Source organism: Amblyraja radiata, chromosome 9 (genome assembly GCF_010909765.2).
Source record: "Amblyraja radiata isolate CabotCenter1 chromosome 9, sAmbRad1.1.pri, whole genome shotgun sequence".
Lineage (NCBI taxonomy): Eukaryota > Metazoa > Chordata > Chondrichthyes > Rajiformes > Rajidae > Amblyraja > Amblyraja radiata.
The window spans coordinates 1,694,746-1,713,910 of NC_045964.1; the positions used below are offsets into that span (position 1 = coordinate 1,694,746).

Genomic DNA, 19,165 nt, shown 5'->3' on the forward strand with positions numbered 1-19,165 from the left:
GCCTTTTACCCAGAGTAGGGGAAATCAAGAACCAGGGGACATAGAATTACAGTGAGGGGCAATATTCAAGAGTAACTGGAGGGACTACCATTTCCACAGGGTGGTGCGTATATAGAAGGAGCTGCCAGAGGAAATAGTAAAAACATGTACTATAACAGCATTTAATAAACACTTGGACAAGCACATGTGGATAGGAAAGATTTGAAGAGATATGGGCTAAATGTCAGCAATTGGGACTAGAAAAAATATTGCTTGGCAAGGATAAGGTGGGCGGAAAGGCCAGTTTCCATGCCTCGAATGGTGAGAACATAACATGGACTGCAGTAGTAAAATGCTAAATACGGCAGGAGTGGGCCCTTACAGGCAGAGACAGGAGAATTAAAGATGGGGAATGGCAGAGAAGTTAAATAATTCCTTAAAGCTTGCCTCAAAGAAATAATAAAGGTATACGAGAGAACAAAAAGCCAGTGAGAATGAGAAATGGAAGGAACGGAGACTTAATCAATAAAAGTGAAAAGAGTAGTCGGCAGACTTAACTATAAACCTTTATGCAAGACATGTAATGCTGAGGTTCTATAAGGCTCTATAAGGAGAGATGCATTGCTGAAGCTCTATAAGGCACTGGTCAATCTGCATTTGGAGTACTGTGGGCAAATTTGGCTCTGGAGAGGGTCCAGAGGAGGTTTACAAGAATGATTCAGGAATGAGTGGGTTAATACATTAGCGTTTGACAGTACTGGGAATCTACTTCCTGGAGTTTTAAAGGATGAGGGGATCACATTAAAACTTACAGAATAGTGAAAGCATGGATAGAGGGAATGTGGAAAGGATTGGTGACCCTATTACCTCTATAGGGTATCAACTGATGCGCCAAACAAGACTCTAAACCAAGGTTTAATTTTGTTTATTACAACAATCCTTATTAACACCCGAGTAACTTAAAACATGCATGCAAACACTTGACCTAATAACTTTTCCTTTACTTTACTATTTCAACTTATCACATCTTAAACTAAATCACAAAGTCAGATATTGCCCCCGTGAATGAATTGGACAGATTCACTCTGTTGGTAGGGGGTTTGCCTTCTCTGAGCTTTGAACTCAGGTCCCTCCTTCTTGTGATGGTTGTTCCCGGGTTGTCGCTGCCCATGTCTCAGACCGCCCTTCTTTTATACTAATTTTCCTTCAATCTCCTAAAGGAAGCCTTTGTTCAAACCCAAGACTCTCACAATTCTAAAGTCAATCATTTTGAGTTGTTACTCATCCAAGGGGTGAATAAACAAAATGCATCTTCGTACCTTATCAACATTTTCATTCTCATCATACAGTTCCTTTGCAAAATGGCCGTTCCCAGCCACCTTATCTTCACAAGGCTACACTGCCTAGCAATTAAATTACGTGCTGCTCTGTTCTCACCAGATGTTCATCATGTGACCATTTTCACAGTGTTTCTTTGTTCATCTGTTCCCAGGGTTTTGATCTGTCTGTCTCTAGCTAGTAGCATCCTCCCAAACCCTGTCGGGATACTTAACATCCAGTCCCAGGCTATAGGATGTTTCCACTGGTGGGAGAGTCTTGGACCAGAGGTCATAGCCTCGGAATTAAAGGGTGCTCTTTTAGAAAGAGGAGGTGGAAGAACTTCTTTAGTCAGATGGTATTTAATCTGTAGAATTCTTGGCCACAGAGGGCTGTGGAGGCCAAGTCAGTGGATATTTTTAAGGCGGAGATAGACAAATTCCTGATTAGAACGGGTGTCAAGTGAGATGGGGAGAAGGCAGGAAAATGGGATTAGGAGACAGATAACAGCCATGATTGAATGGAAGTGGACCCAATGGGTCAAATGGCCCAATTCTACTCCTATAACTTGTGAACTTTACCTGCGTTATATTATAGATAGCATTAGTTTAGAATGAATAAACTACCAATACATTAACTGAAAACTTCACTTTAGAAATTGATATGAATGTTATTCAAATTGATTGATGTTAAAACAATTTGTGCATCTATATCACTACCCACCAAGTTCATGATTTTCAATATTGTGCTTTTTTTTGTTTCACTCATTTCTTCCTTTCCACTGCGTATACAAAGACAAAAATATACATATTTTTAATAATTTTAACATTTTAATTAATTAATTCCCAGTCAATTTTAATGCTGGCAATGCCATCACAGATTTACCGTACTTCATTTCAGCTATTGATACAGCTGTATCTCTTGTAAGTTGGTGGTTCTCAAAGGAAAGACACCCGAGAATGCATTTGTCTACTGGGATACTGCAACAAAGCCTCTCAGCCAGGACATAGAGGGACGCAGGATGAAATCTGTAGAACATGTGCTCAGAATGTCACCAGAACGTGCACGTAAGATAGCAATATAACCATATAACAATTACAGCACGGAAACATGCCATCTCGGCCCTTCAAGTCCATGCCGAACACTTATTTTCCCCTAGTCCCATCTACCTGCACTCAGACCATAACCCTCCATTCCTTTCCCGTCCATATACCTATCCAATTTATTTTGAAATGATAAAATCGAACCTGCCTCCACCACTTCCACTGGAAGCTCATTCCACACAGCTCCCACTCTCTGAGTAAAGAGATTCCCCCTCATGTTAGCCCTAAACTTCTGTCCCTTAATTTTCAAGTCATGTCCTCTAGTTTGAATCTTCCCTACTCTCAATGGGAAAAGCTTATGTAGCCCAACTCTGTCTATCCCTCTCATCATTTTAAAGACCTCTATCAAGTCCCCCCTTAACCTTCTGCGCTCCAAAGAATAAAGATCTAACTTGTTCAACCTTTCTCTGTGACTTAGTTGCTGAAATCCAAGCAACATTCTAGTAAATATGCTCTGTACTCTCTCGATTTTGTTGACATCCTTCCAAAATTGTACACAATACTCCAGAATTGGCCTCACCAATGCCTTGTGCTAATTTAACATTACATCCCAACTTCTATACTCAATGCTCTGATTTATAAAGGCCAGCACACAAAAAGCTTTCTTAACCAACCTATCGACATGAAATTCCACCTTCAGGGAACTATGCAGTTATTCCTAGATCCCTCTGTTCAACTGCATTCCTCAATTCGCTACCATTTACAATGCACTCAACAGTGTGGGAGGAACTAAGCCCAAGTCCAAGTCCAGCAACTACCTCTTAAGGTGCAAACTTTCAAATTCTCAAAGCACTAGCGTTATGATTCAAGCAGCATACTCATTCGTAACAATCCAAACTCTTGATTAGAACAGGAATGAGGATGGACTCTCTCTCTCTCTCTCTCTCTCTCTCTCTCCCTCTCTCTCTCTCGATATTCAAAGGCAGGTGTGTTCTATCAAGGCTGACAGATGTTGAACATAGGAAATAATGAATGGATACACTCAGCACGACAGTGGAGAGTCCACTGATGCTAAATGATCTACTGTACATTGTGTAGCAAGCATCCTTTGGTTTCAGATTGATACAACATATTTTTCTTTAACAGATCCCATCATAAAAATCAATTGCTATAAAAGCCAAGAACAAAATGTATTAATTATATCAGAGCTAGATATGACACATCTTTTCGCAACCCCCCACCCCCCCCCCCACCGCCCCTCTCTCTCTCTCTCTCTCTTCCTCTTGCCCCACCTGGAATGCGCGCTCACAATCCCACCCCCATCCCTCCGCCCATGATCACAAAGAATGGCAGTGCTGGCTCAAAGGGCCGAATGGCCTCCTCCTGCACCGTTTACAATACAAAAACAAAACACACCCCAGAGCAGTACACAGGAGCCGGCCCTTCGGCCCACAGTGTCTATGCCCAAGATAAACTAATTTCTACCTGTGCACCATCCTGATCCAGGTGCTCACCAGCCCAGTTAAGGTCAGCAGCTTGCTCGACTCGCTGAAAAACTCAATCAAAACGTCGCCCAAAACAATAGCAAAAAAAATGGAGATAGTAACAAAAGTAAAAGTGAGACAGAAGGGGTGAACTTCACCTAAAATAACAAAAAATAAGAATAACTAGACCAAGTGCAGTCCCGTTGGGTTTGTTCTCCATTGGGTCCCTGTCACACGGGAGGCCTGGTCCCCCAACGCAACCCGTTCCACAATGCAATATTGCACCACTAACCCATAGCCCCCATGGGAGGCGTGGCGTGGTGGAGCCGGGGGAGTGGGCGGGGCCAATGGGAGCGGGCGGGGCCAAGGGGAGTGGGTGGGGCCAAGGGGAGTGGGTGGGGCCAAGGGGAGCGAGTGGGGCTGAGGCCGGCCCCTCCCCACTCCCTGCCTTGTGCCCAAACACCAGGATCATGGGACTAAAATGTAACCAGATCTTGAGGAGCCGCCCCTTCAGATATTCGTACACGGGCAGCAACCTCACACACTCCATATACACGTGGAACATGGTCTCTACCTCGCCGATGAAATACAGGCTCTCTATCTCTCTCCCTCTCTCTCTAAATATATATATATTTATATATATATCTACCTCTCTATCTTTCTCTCTATCTCTCTAACTCGTTATCTCTATATCTCTATATCTCTATATCTCTATCTATCTATCTATCTATCTATCTATCTATCTATCTATCTATCTATCTATCTATCTATCTATCTATCTATCTATCTATCTATCTATCTATCTATCTATCTATCTATCTATCTCTATCTTTCTATCTCTCCCTCTCTCTCTATATATATATATATCTGTCTCTCTTTCCCTCTCCCTCGATCTCTCTATATCTCTCTCTATCTCAATATCTCTCTCTCTATCTCTCTCTCTATCTATCTCTTTCTATCGATGTATCTCTCTCTCTCTATCTCTCTCTCTATCTATCTCTATCTCTCTATCTCTCTATCTATCTCTCTCTATCTCTCTCTCTATCTCTCTCTATCTCTCTCTATATCTCTCTCTATCTCTATATCTCTCTATCTCTCTCTCTATCTCTCTCTATCTCTCTATCTCTCTCTATCTATCTCTCTATCTCTCTCTATCTCTCTATCTCTCTCTATCTCGCTCCCTCTCCCTCTCTCTCTCTCTCCCTCTCAACCTCTCCTGCTGCGGTTACCGTTGGCAACCTCCCATTGTGATGTCATTGTTGCACTCGGCAGCTTGTGATTGGTGGACCGTGTGGCAGTGACATCATCACTGAAGGACCTGTCAAAACTCTCTCTCTCAATTCAATTTAAATTTAAATTTCATTTTAAATACAATTTAAAAACTTTATTGGCATGATAAAAATACATTGTTATATTGCCAAAGTATAAAACATGACATACATATTTAAAATGCATAAGTATAAATTCAATTTATACAGTGCATGGATAGATATGTCCCTGTACATAAACTCGCAATAGGCCTATTGCCCTTTATTGATGCTACACGTTCTTGCAGCTGTAAGCAGTACAACACAATAGCAAGTTTAGCAATTCAAAATTAATTTCTTAGTGTCAGTTAATGTCAATTAGTGTGTGCGGACATATGTGTATGTTGGTCATTCACCGTCTCTCAGGTTATGGCATGCTGTTACGTATTGTGCACCAAGATGTGCCGTATTTCCTTCGCCAAGGATAAAGTTCTGGTTGCATTTTAGTCCTACGAATCTAGTGTTTGGACACAAGGCAGGGTGTGGGGAGAGACGAGTGGGGGGGTGGGACTTCCCTGTCGGTTTGCTCTTGGGCCTGGCCAAGATGACCATTTGTGGGTCCAGGCAGCGGGCGGTCGATGGTCAGGCTAGATTCGGCTGCCTGCCTCTCTTTCAGGCTTACGTCCATGCACGTGTGTCCCTGGAGAGGGAACACACAGTGTCCACGGGGACTTTGGAGGCCTTCCGTGGGCGCTGGTCACCATGTGGGATTGAGAGTATTGTAAACATGAATGCACTGTTGTACTATAATGATTATTTGTTATAGTGTTTTGTTATACTACAAAAAGTAGTAAACACTGTCCAGTCCATCATCGGCTCTGACCTTCCTTCCATCGAGGGGATTTATCGTGGTCGCAGCCTCAAAAAGGCTGGCAGTATCATCAAAGACCCACACCATCCTGGCCACACACTCATCTCCCTGCAACCTTCAGGTAGAAGGTACAGGAGCCTGAAGACTGCAACGACCAGGTTCAGGAATAGCTACTTCCCCACAGCCATCAGGCTATTAAACCTGGCTCGGACAAAACTCTGAACATTAATAACCTATTATCTGTCATTTTGCACTTCAGTTTATTTATTCATGTGTTTTGTAGTCAATGCCTATTATGTTCTGTGTGCTGAAGCAAAGCAAGAGTTTCATTGTTCTATCAGTGACACATGACAATAAACTTGAACTTGAACTATTGTAATTTCAGATTATGTTTTGATGTGTTGTATCATATGACTGTGTTGAATAAAGTTTTTGAAAAGGAAAAAAAAAGAGAGAGAGGTCATGCTTTTTTCTCTGCAATTGAGAAGGTTTGAAGCAGCCTATTTTGTCGATGGAGAAGGAACAGAGGCAGAGAGGCTTCATAGTTTAACTTATCGTTGGACTGCTGAAACTTTCCTTTGCTTTGGGATTCGTCCACCAGTGTGAAATTCCTGAGTTTTCTCTGCATTGCCGAGGGTATGGATGTCATTGGCGGACTGCCAAGAGTGCCTGGAGATCGAGGATAGGAAAGATTTTGGCGCCTTTGTTGTTTTAGCACCGATTCTCAGCCCTAAATTCATTTTGCACAGTGCGGCTGCCTAGCTTTATGTGGCGGGGGCTAGAGCTGGAGATGGAGCTGGAGCTGGAACTGCTGATGGTTCTAGAGCTGAAATGGAGGTGGAACTGGAGATGGAGCTGCAGGTGGAGCTGGAACTGGAGATGGGGGTTGATTCCCGTGGATTTTGAAGAAACACCAGCAAAGAGAAGCAAGAATAAGCACTGATTGGCTCTAACCCGAGTGGGAGGAGACTTTTAGATAAAGCTAAGAGCTAGAGCTGGAGATGGAGATAGAGCTGTAGCTGGAGAAGGAGCTAGATCTAGAACTGGGAATGGAGCTTTAGCTAGAGCTGGAGATGACACTAGAACTAGAGCTTTAGATGGAGATGAAGATGGAGCTTGAGATGGAGATGGAGCTGGAACTGCTGATGGTGCTAGAGCTGCAATGGAGGTGGCATTGGAGATGGAGCTGGAGCTAGAGCTGGAGATGAAGGTGGAGCTGGAGCTACAGATGGAGCTGGAGATGGAGATGGAGCTGGAGATGGAGCTGAAGGTGGAGCTGGATCAGGAGCTGGAGGGAGCTGGAGCTGGAGATTAGGCTGGATTCCCATTGATTTTGAAGAAACAGGAGCAAAGAGAAGCAGGAAAAAGCACTGATTGGCTCTTACCCGAGTGCGAGGAGTGTTAGAAGTGAGTCAGAGGAGGAAAACTGTTTAAAAAGAGAGGCATACCACAGGCAGATTTAACTCACAGCTCCCATGGATTTTGAAGAAACAGCAGCAAAGATATGCAGGAAAAAGCACTGATTGACTCTAACCCGAGTGGGAGGAGAGTTTTAGATAAAGCTAGAGCTAGAGCTGCAGATGGAGCTGGAGATGCAACTAGAGTTAGAGATAGAGCTAGAGCTAGAGCTGGAAATTGAGCTGTGGGTGGAGGTGAGTTGAGAGCTGGAGTTAGAGCTGGAGTTGGAGATGGAGTTAGCACTGGAGATTGAGTATTAGATCGAGTTAGACCTGGAGCTGGAGATGGGGCTAAAGCTAGAGCTGGAGATAGAGCTGGAGATAGAGCTGGGGCTGGTGTTGGAGCTGGAGCTGGAGATGGAGATGGAGCTGGACCTGGAGATGGAGCTAGAGTTGGAGAAGGCTGTAGATTGGAGCTGGAGATGGAGCTAGAACTAGAGGTTTAGATGGAGATGGAGGTAGAGCTAGAGATGAAGATGGAGTTGGAACTGTAGGTGGTGCTAGAGCTGTAATGGAGGTGGAACTGGAGCTGGAGCTGAAGATGGAGCTGGATTCTCATGGATTTTGAAGAAACAGCAGCAAAGATATGCAGGAAAAAGCACTGATTGGCTCTAGCCCGAGTTGGAGGAGAGTTAGAAGTGTGTCAGAGGGGGAAAACAGTTTAAATCTGAGGAATTTGGTTTATAAATTGATAAATTAGGCAATATATCAGTCAATATAAGCAGGATGGCTCTTAGGGTGCGGCAGTGAAGGAAGTGCCCTGTGAGAAATGTGTGAGTCTTTGGCTCGAGAGTCTTCGGAGAAGTGGCTACACAAAACGCTGGAGATGGAGAGACGTAAGAAGGAGATGTCAAGCAAGCTGATTCAGTGTGATGCTTGCAGTATGTGGGAGGTCAATGACACTGCAGGTGCCTTTGGCTGTTACAAGTTTGAGAAGTGCATCCAGGTGCAGCTCCTGAAGGACCGTGTTGGGGAACTGGAGAAGCAAGTGGATGACCTCAGGTTCGTCCGAGAAACTGTCGGTCCTCGACAAGTCCTACAGTAAGATTGTTACACCGAAGGTACTGGAAGAGAAACATAGGAAATAGGTGCAGGAGTAGGCCATTCGGCCCTTCGAGCCTGCACCGCCATTCAATATGATCATGGCTGATCATCCAACTCAGTATTCAGTACCTGCCTTGTCTCCATACCCTCTGATCCCCTTAGCCACAATGGCCACATCTAACTCCCTCTTAAATATAGCCAATGAACTGGCCTCAACTACCTTCTGTGGCAGAGAATTCCAGAGATTCACCACTCTGGAATTCATTAACTGAAAACTTCACTTTAGAAATTGATATGAATGTTATTTAAATTGATTGATATTAAAACAATTTGTGCATCTATATCACTACCCACCAAGTTCACGATTTTCAATATTCTGCTTGTGTTTGGTTTATTCATTTCTTCCTTTCCACTGCATTTACAAAGACAAAAATATACATATTTTTAATAATTTTAACATTTTAATTAATTAATTCCCAGTCAATATTTATGCTGGCAATGCCATCACTGATTTCCCATACTTCATTTCAGCTATTGATACAGCTGTATCTCTTGTAAGTTGGTGGTTCTCAAAGGAAAGACACTCGAGAATGCATTTGTCTACTGGGATACTGCAACAAAGCCTCTCAGCCAGGACATAGAGGGACGCAGGATGAAATCTGTAGGACATGTACTCAGAATGTCACCAGAACGTGCACCTAAGATAGCAATGATATGGCAAGGTGACGGATGAAGGAAAAGAGGCCGACCAAAACTCACATGGAGGCAAAAATTCCAGAAGGTTTTGGAAGCCTGGGATGCTAACCTATCGAGGGTGGAAGACGTTGCACATGACCGAACAGAATGGCGAAAGCATGCTGACCAATGCACTCAACAGTGTGTAGGAGGAGCTAAGCCCAAGTCTAGCAACGACCTCTTAAGGTGGAAACTGTCAAATTCTCAAGAGACATTTGTAATGATCCAAGAAGCATAGTCATGCGGCAAAACGCAGGCTCTTGCTTCTGCAATTAGAACATCTTGATTGAAAAAAGGCTAGGATCTCCGAGAGAGAGGAGAGCGAAGAGAGAGAGAGAGAAGAGAGAGAGAGAGAGAGAGTAGAGAGAGAGAGAGAGAGAGAGAGAGAGAGAGAGAGAGAGAGAGAGAGAGAGAGAGAGAGAGAGAGAGAGAGAGAGAGAGAGAGAGAGAGAGAGAGAGAGAGAGAGAGAGAGAGAGAGAGAGAGAGAGAGAGAGAGAGAGAGAGAGAGAGAGAGAGAGAGAGAGATAGAGAGAGAGAGAGAGAGAGAGAGAGAGAGAGAGAGAGAGAGAGAGAGAGAGAGAGAGAGAGAGAGAGAGAGAGAGAGAGAGAGAGAGAGAGAGAGAGAGAGAGAGAGAGAGAGAGAGAGAGAGAGAGAGAGAGAGAGAGAGAGAGAGAGAGAGAGAGAGAGAGAGAGATAGACAGAGAGATAGAGAGAGAGAGAGAGAGAGCTAGACACTCCATATCGCTCGATAGCTCTCTCTCTCTCTCTCTATCTCTCTCTCTCTCTCTCTCTCTCTCTCTCTCTCTCTCTCTCTCTCTCTCTCTCTCTCTCTCTCTCTCTCTCTCTCTCTCTCTCTCTGGATAGCTTCTAAAGTACTGACTCCTGCAGCCACAAACATATTACTGGCACTACACCATCTAGGTTGCCTTATCAGTGTTCTCATGGCATCGTTATATGTCACCTTTAGTCTCTGCATACTTGTCTTTAAATAGTTCGACCACAGGCGCGCAGTGTAGAGTGGTGTGCAGTATGCTCTAAATAGCGACATCTTCACCACAACTGCACACGCACCAAATATATGCAAGAGAATATTCGTCTGTACATACAGCATGCGTCGTTGCCTATAAATATCCTCATCATCTGTCATTTGTTCTGTAATAATATGCCCTAGATGTTTTATCTTATTACAGACACTAAGATTATTGTCAGACAATTTAAAATCAGGATATTTTAGACATTTATCTTCTTTGGTTCTACAGGTCATAACAGCACTCTTACTAGCATAATATTTAATGTCATGTTCCACACCATACACAGAACATATAGTAAGAAGCTGCTGGATACCAGCGCTAGATGGACTAAAGACCACAAGATCATCTGCATACATAATATGGTTCACTAAAATATTACCAATCACGCACGCAGTGTTGCAGGCTTTCAATTGTTTAGACAGATCATCAATATATGGATTAAAAAGGACTGGGGACAACATTCCCCCTTGTCTAACACCATTGCTAACCCCAAATGGGGCTGAGACCCTATTGCCCCATTTTATTTGCATAGTCTGGTGGACAGACCAGTAGGCCAGAATTCTAACAATGTTTTCAGGCACCCCTCTTTGACTCATTTTACCAAACAGCTCTCTGTGATTAACACGGTCAAACGCTTTGGAAGCATCAATAAAGCACATAAGGATTGAAGAGTTTTTGCCTCTATATTTGTTTACAATCTCCTTTAGGGCATATATGCATAAGTCAGTGCTTTAAAGCCAAACTGGTTATCTGTGGAGTTAACAAACTCATTCATTCTATCCAGCAGAACTCTTTCTAAAACTTTTGACAATATGCTGGCTAAAGCTATGGGCCTGTAATTATTTAGGCTGCCTACTTTACCAGCTTTGTCTTTAATGACCGGCACTAACAGGACAGACAACATTGAGTCTGGTAACAAGCCATGAATCATAAAGCCAGTAAAACAAATAGCTAGGAGAGGAGCTATCCTCATACTCGCATACTTAAGATGTTCAGCAGAGATATGATCAAAGCCACTTGCTTTGTTGTTGGACAGCTTGTTCATAGCATGATACACCTCATGTGATATAATCACCATCGAGTCATTACTCTCAATATTGTCCACCCTATACAAGTCACCTTGGACACAGTTGAATAAAGTGCTATAATGTTGTCGCCATAACTCCGCCATATTAGCTGTTCGGGAGATTCCAGCTACAGTACATGGTAGAGATGTTTTGCAACTGCTGAGAGCTCTCACTTCCTTCCAAAAATCTGTAGCATTGTTACTTAGCAGCTTCTTAGCCATGGAAACAGCCCTCATTGCTTGCTCATTTTTACAGATGAAGCGAACAGCATACTTATACCTTGCATTAGTGAGCATCTTGTTCTCAAACACAGGCCCCTGTCTGGGTCTACCTGCCATAGCCCATGATTTGGTGGCTTCACAGACTTCAGTATGATACTTAGCTACATACTTATTCCAGTCAAGTCTGATGATAATAAATGACATCCATGAAAAAGTTGCAAGCACGACCAGACTATTCGCTGATGATTGTTTGCTGTACCGTCCAATTAAGTCAGCTGATGATGAAGATGCTCTCCAAAAGGATCTCGATACAATGGTTGAGTGGTCACAACAATGGGGCATACAGTTCAACCCTTCCAAATGTGAAACCATGCGTGTCACCAGAAAGGAATCCAGGCGAAACATCTTACAATATACTTGGTGCAACCCTTAAAGCATCTAAACAAACCAAGTATCTTAGCATCAAATTGCAGAACGATCTGCGTTGGAATGGTCAGACTCATCATGCAATGGTGAAAGCAACAGGTGTCCTAAATTTTCTGAGGCGCAACTTTCATCATTGTTCAACTTGTGTCAAGGAGAAGCTATACTCACCTTGTTTCACTTCACCCTCACACCCTCGCCCACACAGCTGCAGCATGGAATAAGAATATTGATGTGAAGGTGTCTGCCATTTCTCTTCTCACAAGTCAGGCTGTCCGATAGGTTACAACCATCTATGAGAGAGAAACAAGTGTTACCAAACTTCTGAATTCTCTGGGGTGGAACCCTCTCCAAGACAGATGTGAAGCTCACCGTTTGACCTGTTTTTACAAAATGTTAAATGGTCAGCCCGACATAGATTACAAGACCTACACCAAACCCAAATCAATTAAGAGCAGACGAGGGCATTCGATCCAATTTGTGATTCCAGCTACCAAGACAGATGTGTACAGCAATTCGTTCTGCCCCCACACAATTAAAGCATGGAATATCTCCACCGTACTATAGTCACCCTACCAGATGCAACTAAATTTAAGGTAGCTCTTTCTTCCCAATAACCCTTTCTGGCTTAAGTCCTCCCTCCACCACCTCCAATTTAAATTCCATTTGGAATATTTTGGAGGACCAAGAACCACAAAAAAACCAAGAACAAAGAATCATTAAATATGAGAAACGTAGAAAATGGCTTTCAATATTATGCACCTTTTGGTCACTACTTCATTTCAAGTATTATGTTCAGTTCCCAATAAATTGCTGTTCCCTTATGGATATTTCAGAGCAAAATGATTTTTATTTACCTTGCACACTGTGTGGAGTTGGTTCACCAGGTTCATCATTTCCTGGATCTTTTTCTAAGGGCACTATTTTTGGTTTCCATTTAGTCCATATTCTCTTCCCTTTGATCTGACATCAAGAACAATAAAGAAAAGTATTTGAATGCGCAAAAACAAACAAAAAACTGTGATTTTTTCATGTCAGGCATGAGGAATTAAAGGGAGTGTTAACAAGCACATAAGTTGTCAGATATAGTTTTTGTCCTGAAGAATGGGAGCATTTAGAACTCAAAGGAGAATCAATAAATTGATAAATACAATTTGGAGGATGGAATACAAGACTAGGTGTACAAAATTATGAGGATGAATGCACAGCCTTTTACCCAGAGTAGGGGAAATCAAGAACCAGGGGACAGAGATTTAAGGTGAGGGGCAATATCCAAGAGGAACTGGAGGGTCGACCATTTCCATAGGGTGGTGTGTATATAGAAGGAGCTGCCAGAGGAGATAGTTAAAACATGTACTATAACAGCATTTAAAAAACACTTGGACAGGCACATGTGAATAGGAATGATTTGAAGAGATATGGGCCAAATGTGAGCAAATGGGACTAGAAAAGATCTCGCTTGCAAGGCTAAGGTGGACCGAAAGGCCAGTTTCCATGCCTCGAATGGTGAGTACATCAAATGGACAGCAGGAGGAAAATGCTAAATATGGCAGGTGTGGACCCTTACAGGCAGAGACAAGAGATTTAAAGATGGGGAATGGTAGAGAAGTTAAATAATTCCTTAAAGTTTGCCTTAAAGAAATAATACAGGTATACGAGAGAACAAAAAGCCAGAGAGAATGTGAAATGGAAGGAACAGAGTCTTAGTTAATAAAAGTGAAAAAGAGTAGTCGGCTGACTTAACTATAAACCTTTACGCAAGACTTGTAATGCTGTGGCTCTATAAGGCTCTATAAGGAAAGATGCAACACTGAGGTTCTATAAGGCACTGGTCAGCCTGCATTTGGAGTACTGTGGGCAAATTTGGACCCCATAGCTGAGGAAGGAGAGGGTCCAGAGGAGGTTTACAAGATTGATTCAGGAATGAATGGGTTAGTACATTAGCATTTGACAGTCCTCGGCCTCTGGTCGCTGGAGTTTTGAAGGATGAGGGGATCACATTGAAACTTACAGAATAATGAAAAGCATGGATAGAGTGAATGTGGAAAGGATTGGTGACCCTATTATCTCTATAGGGTATCAACTGACGTGTCAAACAAGACTCTAAACCAAGGTTTAATTTTGTTTATTACAACAATCTTTATCAACACTCGAGTAACTTAAAACATGCATGCAAACACTTGACTTCTAATAACTTCTCCTTTACTTTACTATTTCAATTTATCACTTCCTAAACTAAATCACAAAATCAGATATTGCCCCTATGAATGAATTGGACAGATTCACTCTGTTGGTAGGGGGTTTGTCTCCTTTGAACTGATGTCCCTCCTCCTTGTGATGGTTGTTCCCGGGTTGTCGCTGCCCATGGCTCAGACCACCCTTCTTTTATACTAATTTTCTTTCAATCTCCTAAAGGAAGCCTTTGTTCAAACCCAAGGCTCTCACAATTCTAAAGTCAATCATTTTGAGTTGTTACTCATCCAAGGGCTGAATAAACAAAAATGCATCTTCGTTCCTTATCAACATTTTTACTCTTATCATACAGTTCCTTTGCCAAATGGCCGTTCCCAGCCACCTTATCTTCACAAGGCTATACTGCCTAGCAATTAAATTACGTGCTGCTCTGTTCTCACCATATGTTCATCATGTGACCATTTTCACAGAATTTCTTTGTTCACCTGTTCCCAGGGTTTTGATCTGTCTGTCTCTAGCTAGTAGCATCCTCCCAAACCCTGTCGGGATACTTAACATCCAGTCCCAGGCTATAGGATGTTTCCACTGGTGGGAGAGTCTTGGACCAGAGGTCATAGCCTTGGAATTAAAGGGCGCTCTAAAAGAAAGAAGAGGTGGAAGAATTTTGTTAGTCAGATGGTATTTAATCTGTAGAATTCTTGGCCTTCGAGTGAAGGAATGGTGATCCTTCGAGCCCATTCACTGCTCGTGGATGTCAAGCGGCGGCACCTGGTGCACTCCGTCACGCTGGAGCCGGTCTTCATACGCATTGATGATCCCGTATCGCCCCCTGTCGTCTATGGATGTGACATTCGCGCGCATCCTGGCAGATTTTCCGGACATCCTTGAACCCCATTTCCACTCCTCCACCCCCAAGCACGGCGTGGATCACCATATTCCTACTACTGGCCCGCCTGTGCACGCCCGGGCGTGTTGTCTCGCGCCAGACAAGCTTCGTCTGGCTCGGGAGGAATTCCGCCTGATGGAGGTGATGGGCATCATGCATCCCTCCGATAGCCCATGGGTGTCACCGCTCCACATGGTCCCTAAAGCGGGAGGGGGCTGAACCGTGTAGGGATTACCGTCACCTGAATGATGCGACCATCGCCGACAGGTACCCGGTCCCGCACATTCAGGACTTCAATGCCTATCTGGCCGTAGCATCGGTGTTCTCCAAGGTGGACCTCGTGCGAAGGTACAACCAAATTCCGGTCCTCCCCGCCGATATCCCGAAGACGGCCATTATAACGCCATTTGGAATGTTTGAATTTGAACGGATGCCATTTGGTTTGAAGAACACTGCGCAGGCCTTTCAGCGGCTGATGGACTGTGTGTGCAGCGGCCTGGACTTTGTATTCGTATACTTGGATGACATACTCGTGGCCAGTCGCTCGCGGCAGGAGCACTACATTCATCTCAGTCGGCTTTGTCAGCGTCTCAGTGATTATGGTTTGTCCATCAACTGGTGCTTCTGCCCGCCAGGGTGGATGCTGTCCACAGGTTCCCCCATCTGACTACACTTAAGGGCCAACAAGAATTTGTGGGGATTGGTCACCTTTAATCATCGCTTCTTCGTCCAGGCCCGCTACACCTGCGTTATATTATAGATAGCATTAGTTTAGAATTCATAAACTACGTAGACATTAACTGAAAACTTCACTTTAGAAATTGATATGAATGTTATTTAAATTGATTGATATTAAAACAATTTGTGCATCTATATCACTACCCACCAAGTTCACGATTTTCAATATTCTACTTGTGTTTGGTTTATTCATTTCTTCCTTTCCACTGCATTTAGAAAGACAAAAATATACATATTTTTAATAATTTCAACATTTTAATTAATTAATTCCCAGTCAATATTTATGCTGGCAATGCCATCACTGATTTCCCATACTTCATTTCAGCTATTGATACAGCTGTATCTCTTGTAAGTTGGTGGTTCTCAAAGGAAAGACACTCGAGAATGCATTTGTCTACTGGGATACTGCAACAAAGCTAAAGCTCCATTCCCAGTTCCAGATCTAGCTACTTCTCCAGCTATAGCTCCATCTCCAGCTCCAGCTCCATCTCCAGCTCCATCACCATCTCAAGGGCCATCTCCATCTCCAGCTGTAGCTCCAGCTCCACCTTCATCTCCAGTTCCATTGCAGCTCTAGCACCTTCAGCAGTTCCAGCTCCATCTCCATCTCCATCTCCGTCTAAAGCTCTAGTTCTAGCTTCATCTCCAGTTCCATCTCCAGCTCTAGCTAAAGCTCCATTCCCAGTTCTAGATCTAGCTCCTTCTCCAGCTACAGCACTACTTCCATCTCCAGCTCTAGCTCTTAGCTTTATCTAAAAGTCTCTTCCCACTAGGGCTATAGCTAATCAGTGCTTTTTTCTCGCTTCTCTTTGCTGGTGTTTCTTCAAAATCCACGGGAATCAACCGCCATCTCCAGTTCCAGCTCCACCTGCAGCTCCATCTCCAGTTCCACCTCCATTGCAGCTCTAGCACCATCAGCAGATCCATCTCCATCTCCATCTCCAGCTCCATCTCCATCTCCAGCTCTAGCTCCATCTCCAGCTCTAGCCCCAGCCAAATAAAGCCAGGCAGCCGCACTGTGCAAAATGAATTTAGGGCTGAGAATCGGTGCGAAAACGACAGACGCCAGAATCTTTCCTACCCTCGATCTCCAGGCACTCTTGGCATATGATACAACACATCAAAACATAATCTGAAATTACAATAGTTCAAGTTCAAGTTCATTGTCATGTGTCCCTGATAGCACAATGAAACTCTTGCTTTGCTTCAGCACACAGAACATAATAGGCATTGACTACAAAACATATGAATAAATAAACTGATAAAGTGCAAAATGACAGATAATAGGTTATTAATGTTCAGAGTTTTGTCCGAGCCAGGTTTAATAGCCTGATGGCTGTGGGGAAGTAGCTATTCCTGAACCTGGTTGTTGCAGTCTTCAGGTTCCTGTACCTTATACCTGAAGGTTGCAGGGAGATGAGTGTGTGGCCAGGATAGTGTGGGTCTTTGATGATACTACCAGCCTTTTTGAGGCAGAGACCTCGATAAATCCCCTCGATGGAAGGAAGGTCAGAGCCGATGATGGACTGTGCAGTGTTTACTACTTTTTGTAGTATAACAAAACACTATAACAAATAATCATTATAGTTAAACAATGCATTCATGTTTACAATACTCTCAACCCCACATGGTGACCAGCGCCCATGATGGCCTCCAAATCCCCGTGGACACGGCGTGTTCCCTCTCCAGGGACACACGTGCATGGACGTAAGCCTGAAACAAGGGCAGGCCGCCGAAACTATCCTGACCATCGACCGCCCGCTGCCTGGACCCACGAATGGTCATCTTGGCCAGGCCCAAGAGCAAACTGACAGGGAAGCCCCCCCCCACCCCCCCACTCGCCTCTCCCCACACCCTGCCTTGTGTCCAAACACTAGAATCGTAGGACTAAAATGCAAGCAGAACTTTAGGAACAACCACTTCAGATATTGGTACAGGGGCAGTAACCTCTTACACTCCATATACGCGTGGAATACGGTCTCTTCCTTGCCACAAAATATACAGGCAGCGGACGAGCCCGTGAACCGACTCAACAGTTTATTACACGCCACCGCTCTGTGCAGCACTCTCTGCCCCAGGTCCCCAATGTAAAGGGAGACAACTCCCTTATAGAGCGACCTCCACTGGGGCCACCCCCGTCTTCGGGTGGTAACACCATCAGCCATGGTGTGTCGGGATGAAAAACAAAGGCAAGGAGGTTCAGAATGTGCAGGAACATTCTGTACAGTGAGCGTCTCTTCGCATCACGAAATGGCACGCTGGTCATCTCAGAGAGGCGGCTCTGGTTGTGTGGAGCCGGTGCAAACGGTAACCACTGCAGGAGTGGTTGAGAGACAGAGGTTGAGAGAGAGAGGGAGATATGATATAGAGAGATAGAGAGAGAGATAGAGAGAGAGATAGAGGGAAAGGGAAAGAGAGAGACAGAGAGAAATAGAGATTTAGAGGGGGGAGAGGTAGAGAATACATATATAGAGAGAGGGAGATAGAAATATACATAGAGATAGAGAAAAGGATAGATAGATAGATAGATAGATAGATAGATAGATAGATAAGATAGATGATAGATAGATAGATAGATAGATAGATAGATAGATAGAGATAGATAGATAGATAGATAGATAGATAGATAGATAGATAGATAGATAGATAGATAGATAGATAGATAGATAGATAGAAATTAGGTGCAGGAGTAGGCCATTCAGCCCTTCGAGTCTGCACCGCCATTCAATATGATCATGGCTGATCATCCAACTCAGTAGCCCGTACCTGCCTTCTCTCCATACCCTCTGATCTCCTTAGCCACAAGGGCCACATCTAACTCCCTCTTAAATATAGCCAATGAACTTGCCTCGACTACCCTCTGTGGCAGAGAGTTCCAGAGATTCACCGCTCGCTGTGTGAAAAAAGTTCTTCTCATCTCGGTTTTAAAGGATTTCCCCCTTATCCTTAAGCTGTGACCCCCTTGTCCTGGACTTCCCCAACATCGGGAACAATCTTCCTGCATCTAGCCTGTCCAACCCCTTAAGAATTTTGTAAGTTTCTATAAGATCCCCTCTCAATCTCCTAAATTCTAGAGAGTATAAACCAAGTCTATCCAGTCTTTCTTCATAAGACAGTCCTGACATCCCAGGAATCAGTCTGGTGAACCTTCTCTGCACTCCCTCTATGGCAAGAATGTCCTTCCTCAGATTAGGAGACCAAAACTGTACGCAATACTCCAGGTGTGGTCTCACCAAGACCCTGTACAACTGCAGTAGAACCTCCCTGCTCCTATACTCAAATCCTTTTGCTATGAAAGCTAACATACCATTCGCTTTCTTCACTGCCTGCTGCACCTGCATGCCTACTTTCAATGACTGGTGTACCATGACACCCAGGTATTGAAGGCAACATCATAAATTAGTCTATTAGTGATGAAGCAAGACGA

General features: G+C 43.8%; 1 long non-coding RNA gene across 1 annotated transcript; it reads left to right on the forward strand.

Annotated features, from left to right (window-relative positions):
* Positions 1-2,208: 2,208 nt before the first annotated feature.
* LOC116976655 lies at positions 2,209-9,200 on the forward strand. The gene is made up of 3 exons (XR_004413012.1): positions 2,209-2,326; positions 3,322-3,325; positions 9,108-9,200. It is a non-coding gene; the product is annotated as an uncharacterized LOC116976655 (long non-coding RNA).
* Positions 9,201-19,165: the final 9,965 nt, after the last annotated feature.